The following is a 13,125-nucleotide window of genomic DNA, read 5'->3' as shown; positions in this document are numbered from 1 at the left end:
ACTGAGCAACAAATGCGTTCTTTGTTCGGATGGGTTCAATCGGTTGGTCGTCGGGCGCGATTGCTATGATCTCAATCCTTTCATCCGAGCTCAACTTTTTCTTCGGGCCTCATCTCTTTACCGAAGTTGTGCTCGATCCGGAGGGCTAGAAAAAAGAACAAAGACTTAATTAATATGTGTACATACCAAAATAATGAATGCATCAATCAGCTAGTCAGCACAGGCTTAACTAATATATATACCTGGCCGGACTCGGTTCGGTCACCGGAGCCGTCATCACGGTCTCCTTCTTGCACCGGCATTGGGTCACCGGAGCCGTCCTCATGTTCTTCTTCTTGCACCGCCATTAGGTCACCGTAGCCAGCTTCTTCACCCTCTCCTTCCAGACCATCGGTGTCGTTGAGAAACAACGAGACGGCATCACTTCCTTCTGCGATTATGTCCCTCAACAACGCTTCTTTTGCTTCGTCTCGGGCGATGTCCATAGTTTCTACAAATATTTACAACATGGCAATTATTATTCAAACATGACAGATGGATATATTAGTGGCAAACGTAGAACTAGCTACCTAATCATAGTAAGGAATCATATATATTAATTAGTGGCCTCGACGCTGCTTCTTTAGGGTTTGGGGTGGCCTCGACAACGCTTCAAGGGTTTGGGTGGCCTCGAGAACACTTCAAGGGTTTGGGTGGCCTCGAGAACACTTCAAGGAGGGGGTAATATCGGCCCCCCCCCACGTGTTGAAGCTATCGGGAGAGGGTATATATCGACAACGACGACACTACATCTATGTCCCTCGACGACCCTCGTTCCCGATAAAAAAAAGAGGAAGAAGAAGAAAAAAAAGAGGAGAAGAACTCCTCTATTCTTTCTTCTCCTCTTTTTTTTCTTCTTCCTCTTCTTTTTTTATCCTCTTCTTCCTCTCATGTTCGAGAGGATCGCCGAGGGGTCGGGAGGTTGCCTAGTGTCAAAGGATTCAACAAAACCATGTCTTCATCATTAGGCGAAAGTAACAGGTGCATGATGGTACGAAGCTCTCCAAAGTTATTTTGGAACGGAGTCCTAGATAGGATAATTCGTTTTTTGGTACAAAGTTCAGTAAGAACCTTCCAAATATCGTTATTTGGAAGGTGTTTGCTGAAATTCATACAAAAAGGCAAATTATCCTATCCGGGACACCATTCCAAAATAACTTTGGAGGACTTCGTCATACCCTGGTTACTTCTGGCTAATGATGAAGCCATGGATTTCTTCAATACTTTGACACTAGGAAATCTCTCTCTCGACCCCTCGGCGATCCTCGACCCCTCGAACCCTCGACGACCCTAGAACCCTCGACCCCTCGGCGACCTCTTCTTCCTCTCATGTTCGAGAGGATCGCCGAGGGGTCGGGAGGTTGCCTAGTGTCAAAGGATTCAACAAAACCATGTCTTCATCATTAGGCGAAAATAACAGGTGCATGATGGTATGAAACTCTCCAAAGTTATTTTGGAACGGAGTCCTAGATAGGATAATTCGCTTTTTGGTACAAAGTTCAGCAAGAACCTTTCAAATATCGTTATTTGGAAGGCCTTTGCTGAAATTCATACAAAAAGGCAAATTATCCTATCCGGGACACCATTCCAAAATAACTTTGGAGGACTTCGTCATGCCCTGGTTACTTCCGGCTAATGATGAAGCCATGGATTTCTTCAATACTTTGAACCTAGGAAACCTCTCTCGACCCCTCGGCGATCCTCGACCCCTCGAACCCTCGACGACCCTGGAACCCTCGACCCCTAGACGACCCTGGAACCCTCGACCCTCGATCCCTCGACCCTATAGAACCCTCGAACCCTCGACCCTGAAACCCTCGACCCTGAAACCCTCGACCCTTGACCCCTTAACGACCCTCGACCCTCTACCCTAGTTCCCGACCCTCGACCCCTCGGCGATCCTCGACACCCTCGTTCCCGATAAAAATTAAGAAGAAGATGAAGAAGAAGAAAGAGGAGAAGAAGAAAGGAATAGCTATAGGAGAAGATCGAAGAAAAAAAGAAAAAAAAGAGGAGAAGAAGAAAGGAATAGTGGAGAAGAAGAAAAAATAGAATATATTCTATTTTCTCTTCTTCTCCACTATTCCTTTCTTCTTCTCCTCTTCTTTTTCTTATTTTTTCTTCTTCTTATTTATTTCTCCTCTTCTTCCTCTCCTCTTCTTCTTTCTTTCCTCTTCTTTTTTTCTTTCTTTCCTATACTTCTTTTCCTTCCTTCTTAATATCACTTAGCAAATTTTGCAATGATAGAGAGGGGATGCTCCCGTGGTCTAAAACCCGTCTATGCATGATAGAAAATTCTAAAAAAATACATCTATGATCCCTCAACGTCCCCGCCTCTCTCATGAACAAAAAAAATGTGAATTAAAAAAACATCATGTTCTATGAACAAAAAAACATCATATTTCATCCACATTTGTGCATACATCATATATGTGATCATCTATAAAAAAACATCATATTCTATAAAAAAATCATTACATATATATATATATATAAACAAGCATATATATATGTATATAAAACAAGCATATATATGAAGAAAAAAATTGCAAAGGGAGGGCGCCGGCGGCCGGACCAAGCTGAGGAGGCAGGCAGGGGCGCAGGCGACGGCGAGGGCGGGCCGGGGCGGCGCGCGTCGGGGCAGGGGCACGGGCGACGGCGACGGGGGCGGGCCGGGGCGGCGCGCGTCAGGGCAGGGGCGGGCGGCGACGGCGAGTCCGTGGCAGGGGCTCGGGGCGCGGGGCGGCGCGCGCGAGCAGGGAAGCTCGAGGCGACGGCGGGGGCGGCGAAGGCGCCGGCGCGCGGGGACGGGACGAGGCAGGGGCAGGGCGACGGCGACGAGGAGCGGGTGGCGATGGCGAGCACGGAGCAGGGGCGCGGGGCGACGGTGACGGCGAGCACGGGCAGCCTGGCGGCGTCGGGGGCAAATGGTCGATGAGAAACTGAAAATTTCTTAAGTCCTGCTTATATACACAAAGTATTGGTCCCGGTTCGTGGTATCAACCGGGACCAATGCCACCTTTAGTCCCGGTTGGTGCCACCAACCGGGACAAAAGGCCTGATTTCGCCAGCCTAAAGGGCGGGAAGCGGCGGCCTTTGGTCCCGGTTGGTGGCACCAACCGGGACTAAAGGGGGGCATTGGTCATGGTTGGTGGCACCAACCGTGACCAATGCCCCCCTTTAGCCACAAACCGTGACCAATGCCCCCTTTAGTCCCGGTTGGTGCCACCAACCGGGACCAATGGCCTAGTGCTGCCCCGCACCCAAAAGTTTAGTCCCACCTCGCTAGTTGAGACGGCTCGGGAGTGGTTTATAAGCGCTGCTGCGCCCACCCTCCCGAGCTCCTCTCAACTTCAGGCTTTCGGGCCTAATCTGTCACTGCAATGCCTGTGGGCCTACTGGGCCTACTGCGGGCCTGAATCCTGGCCCATGGTAGGGTTTCTAGTCGTATTCTGGCCGTGGTGGCCTAGTAGGTGGCATTTTTTTTGTTTTTTTGTTGCTTTATTTATTTTCCTTTGTTTTTTCCTTTATTTTTTTAATTCTTTATGCTTTTAGTTTTAGAAAAATTATAAACTTTTTGTTAATGCCATTAGTTTTCAAATTTGAAAACACTTTTTTAGTTTTTTTGTTTTCTTTGTTGCTTTATTTATTTTATTTTGTGATTAACTTTACTATAAAAATAGTTTTTTCCTGTTTTTTATTTGTTTTTTGCATTATTTATTTTCTTTTGTTTTTTGCTTTAATTTTTAATTCTGTTTGCTTTTAGGTTAGCAAAATTATAAACTTTCTGTTAGTGCCATTAGTTTTAAAAAAATTATAAACTTTCTGTTAGTGCCATTAGTTTTAGAAAAATTATAAACTTTCTGTTAGTGCCATTAGTTTTCAAATTTGAAAACACTTTTTTAGTTTTTTTGTTTTCTTTGTTGGTTTATTTATTTTGTTTTGTGATTAACTTTACTATAAAAATAATTTTTTCCTGTTTTTTGATTTGTTTTTTGCATTATTTATTTTGTTTTGTTTTTTACTTTAATTTTGAATTCTGTTTGCTTTTAGGTTAGCAAAATTATAAACTTTCTGTTAGTGTCATTAGTTTTAGAAAAATTATAAACTTTCTGTTAGTGCCATTAATTTTCAAATTTGAATAGTTAAAATTTGAATTCTTTGAAAATTGTTTGAATCACAAGTTTGTGATTAACTTACTAAAAAAATGAGAATAGATGCGCTTATAAAGAAAATTCAACCTAAATTCCTTTGTAAGTCAATACAGTCAAAGATGGTCCCCTGGACAACAAGTACAACTCATCACAAATAGTGTTGTCACCTCTGAGACGTGTTTCCAACCAACTGCTGAAAGTCCTGATGTGTTCACATGTAATCCAGTCGTCGCACTGCTCCGGGTGTTTGGAGCGCAGACTGTTCTTGTGTTCATCGACATATGGGGTCACCAAGGTAGAGTTCTGTAGAACTGTGTAGTTTGCTTGAGACCAAGAATATCCGTCCCTGCATATTATTGAGTCTCTTCCAAGAGTGCCTTTTCCAGTCAGTCTCCCCTCATACTGCGATTTAGGGAGACCTATCTTGTTAAGGCCAGGAATGAAGTCAACACAAAACCCGATAACATTCTCTGTTTGATGGCCCATGAAGATGCTTCCTTCTGGCCTAGCGCGGTTACGGACATATTTCTTTAGGACTCCCATGAACCTCTCAAAGGGGAACATATTGTGTAGAAATACGGGCCCCAGGATGACAATCTCGTCGACTAGATGAACTAGGACGTGCGTCATGATATTGAAGAAGGATGGTGGCAACACCAGCTCGAAACTGACAAGACATTGCGCCACATCACTCCTTAGCCTTGGTACGATTTCTGGATCGATCACCTTCTGAAAGATTGCATTGAGGAATGCACATAGCTTCACAATGGCTAATCGGACGTTTTCCGGTATAAGCCCCCTCAATGCAACCGAAAGCAGTTGCGTCATAATCACGTGGCAGTCATGAGACTTTAGGTTCTGAAACTTTTTCTCTGGCATATTTATTATTCCCTTTATATTCGACGAGAAGCCAGTCGTGACCTTCATACTAAGCAGGCATTCAAAGAAGATTTCTTCTCTTCTTTCGTAAGAGCGTGGCTGGCAGGACCTTTATACTGCTTCGGAGGCATGCCGTCTTTTTCGTGCAAACGTTAGAGGTCCTCCCATGCCTCAGGTGTATCTTTTGTCTTCCCATACACGCCCAAGAAGCCTAGCAGGTTCACGCAAAGGTTCTTCGTCACATGCATCACGTCGATTGAGGAGCGGACCTCTAGGTCTTTCCAGTAGGGTAGGTCCCAAAATATAGATTTCTTCTTCCACATGGGTGCGTGTCCCTCAGCGTCATTCGGAACAGCTAGTCCACCGGGACCCTTTCCAAAGATTACATAGTGTAAATCATTGACCATAGCAAGCACGTGATCACCGGTGCGCATGGCGGGCTTCTTCCGGTGATCTGCCTCGCCTTTGAAATGCTTGCCTTTCTTTCGACATTGATGGTTGGTTGGAAGAAATCGATGATGGCCCAGGTACACATTCTTCCTGCATTTGTCCAGGTATATACTTTTAGTGTCATCTAAACAGTGCGTGCATGCGTGGTATCCTTTGTTTGTCTGTCCTGAAAGGTTACTGAGAGCGGGTCAATCGTTGATGGTCACGAACAACAACGCCTTAAGGTTAAATTCCTCCTGTCTGTGCTCATCCCACGTACGTACACCGTTTCCATTCCACAGCTGTAAAAGTTCTTCAACTAATGGCCTTAGGTACACATCAATTTCGTTGCCGGGTTGCTTAGGGCCTTGGATGAGAACTGGCATCATAATGAACTTCCGCTTCATGCACATCCAAGGAGGAAGGTTATACATACATAGAGTCACGGGCCAGGTGTTGTGATTGCTGCTCTGCTCCCCGAAAGGATTAATGCCATCCGCACTTAAAGCAAACCATACATTTCTTGGGTCCTTTGCAAACTCATCCCAGTACTTTCTCTCTATTTTTCTCCACTGCAACCCGTCAGCGGGTGCTCTCAACTTCCCATCTTTCTTTCGGTTCTCACTATGCCATCGCATCAACTTGGCATGCTCTTCGTTTTTGAACAAACGTTTCAACCGTGGTATTATAGGAGCATACCACATCACCTTCGTAGGAACCCTCTTCCTGAGGGGCTCGCCGTCAACATCACCAGGGTCATCTTGTCTGATCTTATACCGCAATGCATCGCATACCGGGCATGCGTTTAGATCCTTGTATGCACCGCGGTAGAGGATGCAGTCATTAGGGCATGCATGTATTTTCTCCACCTCCAATCCTAGAGGGCATACGACCTTCTTTGCTGCATATGTACTGTCGGGCAATTCGTTATCCTTTGGAAGCTTCTTCTTCAATATTTTCAGTAGCTCTCAAATCTTTTGTCACCCACAGCATTCTCTGTCTTCCACTGCAACAATTCCAGTACGGTACCGAGCTTTGTGTTGCCATCTTCGCAATTGGGGTATAACCCTTTTTTGTGATCCTCTAACATGCGATCGAACTTCAGCTTCTCCTTTTGACTTTCGCATTGTGTCCTTGCATCGACAATGACCCGGCGGAGATCATCATCATCGGGCACATCGTCTGGTTCCTCTTGATCTTCAGCAGCTTCACCCGTTGCAGCATCATTGGGCACATCGTCTGGTTCCTCTTGATCTTCACCAGCTCCCCCCGTTGCAGCATCACCGTATTCAGGGGGCACATAGTTGTCATCGTACTCTTCTTCTTCGCCGTCTTCCATCATAACCCCTATTTCTTCGTGCCTCGTCCAAACATTATAGTGTGGCATGAAACCCGTGTAAAGCAGGTGGGAGTGAAGGATTTTCCGGTTAGAGTAAGACCTCGTATTCCCACATTGAGTGCATGGACAACACATAAAACCATTCTGCTTGTTTGCCTCAGCCGCATCGAGAAACTCATGCACGCCCTTAATGTACTCGCGGGTGTGTCTGTCACCGTACATCCATTGCCGGTTCATCTGCGTGCATTATATATAATTAAGTGTCCAAATTAATAGAAGTTCATCATCACATTAAAACCAAAGTGCATACATAGTTCTCATCTAACAACATATAGCTCTTCAGAGCATCTAATTAATTAAACCATACATTGAAACTATGTAAAATATTTTAATGCGAAAACAAATGCGATCATAATCGCAACCAAGGTAACAATTGATCCAACAACATAATGATACCAAGCCTCGGTATGAATGGCATATTTTCTAATTTTTCTAATCTTCAAGCACATTGCATCCTTCTTGATCTTGTGATCATCGACGACATCCGCAACATGCAACTCCAATATCATCTTCTCCTCCTCAATTTTTTTTATTTTTTTCCTTCAACAAATTGTTTTCTTCTTCAACTAAATTTAACCTCTCAACAATAGGGTCGGTTGGCATTTCCGATTCACATACATCCTACATAAATAAAATCTATGTCACGTTGGTCGGCATAATTTTCATAAACAATAAATGAACCAATAGTTATAAAGATAATACATATACCACATCCGAATCATAGACAGGACGAGGACCGACGGGGGCGGATACCAAAACCATCGCACTATATAAGATGCAATAATAAAAGTAAGAAAATAATACAAGTATCTATGTAAACATACAAGTAAGAATATTTTTCCTTTCAGAAAGAAGATAAGAACAAGAGGCTCACCACGGTGGTGCCGGCGATAAGGTCGGCGCGGGTGATCGACGGCGGTGAAGACGGGAACGAGACGTGATGGACCGCTAAACCTAGACAAATATTATGAAAAATGGAGTTTGGAGGTCGAGCTTGGAGAGAAGAAAGCTTAAGTAGTGTGGATCGGGCATTCCATCGAACACATTGTGTGCATAGGAGGTGAGCTAAAGCACCACCAAGCCCTCTCCCCCTCGGCCAGAGAAAAACAGAGCACTGGGATGCTCGCGAGTGAGTGAGAGGTATATATAGGCACCTCATTGGTCCCGATTGGTGACATGAGCCTGGACTAAAGGGGAGCCTTCCCATTGGTCCCGGTTCATCCCACCAACCGGGACCAATGGCCCACGTGGCCCGGCCGACCCCCTGGGCTCACGAACCGGGACCAATGCCCACATTGGTCCCGGTTTGAGACTGAACCGGGACTAATGGGCTGACCCGGCCTGGACCAAAGCCCTATTTTCTACTAATGCATGCGTGCAATTGATCGGTCGATCGAATCGAGAGTCGAGACACCGGCCAGAAACCTGCAAAGATCGATGTTCCAAGTTTAAGATATGCTTGCCTAGGTTTAGCCGGCTTTGACAGCATTCAAATTAGCTCGTATTGCCAGGCCAACTAGCGTTAAGGTAAGTGCACGCGTGCACTTTTTGCACGGTTGCCACAGCGTACGAACCAACGAATGTTCATCCACACACTAGCAGCAGCACTGGTGAATATATATCTTCCTCGGCTGAACTTGGGCTGCAAAACTTTGCATAGTTCGTGTAGTTGCCACACTAGCTAGAGGAGGTACAGTGATTCTGGATTACTAGGTGTAAGGGGTACGTACGTACAGACGTACAGGCATGCATGGACATTTTGCACGGTTGATCTGAAAGAAACTATGGGTACATAGTTGATACAGTAATTACCTCACAAGGTGACGCTGAATTAACAAGCAGCCAGGTGTATATATCACTGATCTGTTTCTAATCAATCAGTGTCCGACACGCTCACATGCCTGTTTATGAGCGGAAGCTGGAGAGCTGGACAATAGTGAGTACATGAGCAGTGAGGTTGGGGCCAAGTGAAGTGAAGCATCTCTAGCAGACCCTGCAAAAACGATTAAACCTGCAAAAATTCGTGTTTGCAGTTTCGTGATGTTAAAAAACGTCCCGAAAGGTGCCGGAGCATTACGCACTTGCCAAGCTAGGCTCTAGCTACTGGGAAAAGCATTATACGCTTACGGTGCAATTGCTCTTGTTTGGTCGCTCCTCCTAACTTTCTAACAACAAAATCATAAGTTCAACTTTGACTCCTCAATAGAAATAGAATTTCCGCAAAAGAAATAAGACTCCTCAATAGAATTGTGTATTTCTCTAAAACATGTGTATCTGCTGATCTGCATATCATTTCAGGCACACACAAAAAAACCAGTGCTTTACATGGACGCACAACTCTAGAATAAAAAAAGAGGAAAACAATCAAAACACTGGAAATGATCAATTTCATTAGCAGTCTGATTTGGACTCGCCAGCATGCAGCCACGCTCGGTTCTCCTTCGTGTTACTTCTTGGGCAGAATCTTATTGCCGTTTTCACGGCACTTGTGTAACCATACCCTCTTTTTAATTAGTGAAAATGGCAAATCTTTTGCGTAGTTTAAAACAAAAATTGTTGGACAGACTTTATTTAGCTTCCTTTTTTTAACAGCTTGCTTGCAGGCAAACTTTTTAGCATGGGCAACACGCCAAATTAATTATTCCACTTTTTATCCCCATGTTTCACTTTTGTGGCAGATTTGACTCTTTTTCGAAAAATTCCTGCAGCTGACAGGTGTGACTTACCTCGAGAGCAAATCACAAAAAACCAATCATGTTTAGTGCGCTTGATCGGTTCACTCTTGAAAAACTAACTAGAATCAAACCAGCGAAAAACAAAAAACAACCTGCGTGGCATCCCAACTCAACACCAAATTGGTGAAAAAATAAATTGAGGGTAAAAGCATTTCTAACCAATCCATTATAACAGCTGGCCGATCCCTTGTCTGATGTAAGGGAGTAAATTTTTATTTACTCCCTCTCCAAAATTCTCCTTATATTTACTCCATCCCGCGGCGGCTGAGTAAAAGCCGCGCCTCTCCTTCACTGCCTCCCTCCCTCCCCTCCCGTGCCGCATCAGCGGCAACGCCGCCCCTCCCACCCCTCGCAGCACCCGCCCGCCACCGCGGATGCTCCGTAGGCTCCGCCACTGTCCTCTACCACTTTGATTTGTGCCTCCTCGTCCCGTCACCAACGAAAAAGCGGTGGATCTGCGGCTGCTCCCCCCGGCGCCGGATTTGGCATTTCCGGACGTCAATGGCTGCTCCTTGCCATGGATTGGCCGGGAAGCGGACCACATAGCCCCTGCAACGCCTCCGCGCCGCATGCAGGTACCGACTTCTCCTCTAGCCACTCAAATCTCTCCCGTCGGAGGTTCGCCAGCAAATACACATCCGGCCGTCGCCCGGACTGGGCGCTGGCGCAGCGCCTCGCCGCTGCCGGTCATACAGTGCGACGACTGCACGTGGCAGCTGGTGCACCGAGTTTCTACCACGCCGCAATATCCCGGATGGGTGTTCTTCAAATGCACAAATGATGGGGTATGTGCTCATTTTGATTCGGTTCTTCACCGGATTCGGTTCTTCTCAAGCTCATTGTTTGCTCATCTATGCGTGTAGGATGATGGATGCAAGTAAGAATACATCGATCTAAAATGTCTAATTGTGGTTCTTGTTTTCTTTGGTCTTACTCTCGTAGCAAATAATTGGTGAATTATTATGTACTCCAATATCGTTGAATGAAATAAAGATGCAAAAAATGTGTTTCAGTGGCCAAAAATGAAAAAAAAATACTCGCTTAAATATAGAGGATCGGCTCGGTCCGTCGAAATTTTAGTGAAGTATATATACTGCACTAGCCCTTTTACTCCCTTAACTTTTAGGGGATCAGTTAGAAATGCCCTAAATTCGGTTACAATGAGGTAAAATGTGGCACAAAGTGCATAAATTGGGGTATAATTTATTTTTTTTGTTGCAAAATGGATAAAATCTGTCACATAAGTGTAACATGGAGGTAAAAAGTGGGATCTACTGAGTTAATTAAAATGGGCCTGGCTAGCACAAGGATAACAGGGACGATGCATAGGAACCAAAGCAAGATGACAAGGGTGTAGTTGTGTTCCCACCAAGCACGCCTTTGTCTTTGTGCTGCTAAATTTTTATCTTGCACCGATCGAGGAAGGTGCCATGTTCCATCAGACACGCTACTTTTTCGTCGTCTAATTATCATTAAAGAATCATCTCGCACTCTAGCTACATAGTTAGAGCGCGACACACACTTACACCACAGTGATTATAATAGTATCATGTGATGGATGGATGGATGCATGATTGCTGGATCGATCTTGGGAAATGAATTTTGTCGATCAGAATAGTAGAAGAGAGCACCATGAAAACGTGCCTGCCTGTCGGTGACACTCAGGACCGCTTGCTTGCTTCCTTGCTTTTACCCGATCTTCATCAGTTGTGTACTCTGTTAGAATTGTGTCAAATATTATTATACAAGGTAGGTTATAGTTGGATTTGGTTTTGAACTGTGTGTAGACAGGGTAGGAGTTGTGTCCTAGTAGGACACCTGTATCCTAGGCCTCTCATATATATCGGGGGTAGACACACGATGTAACCCATGCCAACATAATAGCACGGGCACGTGGGGGAGCCGGCGGCGTGTGCCGGCACCCGGACGACCGGGGTGCGGTATTGTGACGGTGTCATGGGGAGGAGCGCCCGTAGTCATGCCCCGGGGATGTAGCCATATCGGTGAACCTCGTTAACAAATCTCGATGTCGTGCTTGTGTGATTGCTTGGTCCTCGATAGATCGACGAAGCGCCTCGAATTTATTCTAACAAGTGATATCATGAGCTAGGTTGTTCGGAGGCTATGGATTATTGATCTAGAAGATGGTGTCAAAAAGTTGATCGCTCGGGAGAGTTCAGCAGTAGATTGGATAGAGTCGAGACAGCGAGGTGATCCCAGGATTGCAGACGAGCGATCGACCGGGATACATCGGTACTTGGGAAGCAATTGAATCAAGCGAGACAGCGTATGTAGTAGCAGGCGGCATCAGCGAGATCGAGCCTCAGATCAAAGGCGGCGGCGAACTCATGTATGGCAGGCAGCGTCCTTGGGTTTGACATCTCGACGAGTTTGGAAGCAGGTGGAGTTCTCAACTGCGGCGCGGCGTATAGCGCAAGCAGCAGGTCAAATCGGATCGTTCGATCCGATCAAAACCAGGGCAGCGTGCGAGAGAAGTCCAAGGCCATGGTGTGATGGCGGCTGCAATCCCAGTAGCGGCCGAGGCAGCAGCAGCGCAGGCGGATGGCATCCGGTCGGCCCGAGGCATCTACAGGCTGGCGTGTGAGGCGTGCAGCGGAGGCTACTATCCTAGCTGTTTGGCTGAGCGGAACGCCGAGTCTGGACGTGGTGCGCTAGGCGGCGGGCAATGGATCGATGCGCAGCGGAGCACACATGAATCCGTGGAGAGCTATAGGGCTGGTTTCAGTGCAGGTTGGAGGTACGTGAGAACACAGGAACGTGAAGCTACGTGAAGAGATTTGTTTAAGGAAAAAGTCTGGTTCCGGGAGGCTTTGCAGTGTGTCAGAACATGAAAATAGCTGCCCATATCGAGTTTAGATCATGAGAAAGGAAAGAACAAGGAAGATTGCAAAGGTGGTCAAGCACGTGTATTGTTTACTGTTGAGCTGAGAGTTTGAGCTAGTTGTTACATGGGCACAAGGCTACGAGAGACTACTTCTTGGGATTCTTTGCTTTGTAGATGGATTGGAGACGGCATGGCAGTAGTGATGTTGTTCAGCTAAGTCAAAAGGGAACCGAAGACAGCGACAAGCGTATAAGGCTCGGAGGAGTCCGGAGCGTGTCGTGGCAGGATCATGCATACACAAGGCGTCAAGGCAATGCACAGATGTGCGGGCGGACACGACGCGGGGTGGAGCATGGTTGCAGTCGGATAATTTCGGCTGGGTCGGACTAGACAGTCTGGCGGATCGACGTGGATGTTGGTCAAAGCAGAAGACGGTGGTGATTTCAGCGACGACGACATAGGAGCGTGATGCTGATGGTGGCCGACTTCTGGGGCATGGAAACACGTGGTGCAGGCCTGAGGGCTTGTGCGGCTTCGACAAGACTATGGCGCGGGGTTGATTCAAGGCAGTGTACACATGAGAGATTGAAGTCAACAGGGCGCGGGGTAGCATGGCGCAGCTACATGGAGTCATGTTGAAGGTGG

General features: G+C 46.2%; 1 long non-coding RNA gene across 1 annotated transcript in view; it reads right to left on the bottom strand.

Annotated features, from left to right (window-relative positions):
* Nucleotides 1–7,282: 7,282 nt before the first annotated feature.
* Nucleotides 7,283–13,125, bottom strand: part of LOC147973888 (uncharacterized) — a 274,448-nt gene continuing 268,605 nt past the window's right edge. The window contains exon 3 of the long non-coding RNA XR_015603705.1: nucleotides 7,283–7,521. This is a non-coding gene — a long non-coding RNA (uncharacterized LOC147973888). The remainder of the gene's footprint in view (nucleotides 7,522–13,125) is intronic.

This window comes from Triticum urartu, chromosome 5A (assembly GCF_056163025.1).
Source record: "Triticum urartu cultivar PI428250 chromosome 5A, HENAU_Tu73, whole genome shotgun sequence".
Taxonomy (NCBI): domain Eukaryota; kingdom Viridiplantae; phylum Streptophyta; class Magnoliopsida; order Poales; family Poaceae; genus Triticum; species Triticum urartu.
Note: the sequence above shows the minus strand (reverse complement) of the source record. Positions and strands in the feature narration are given on the sequence as shown.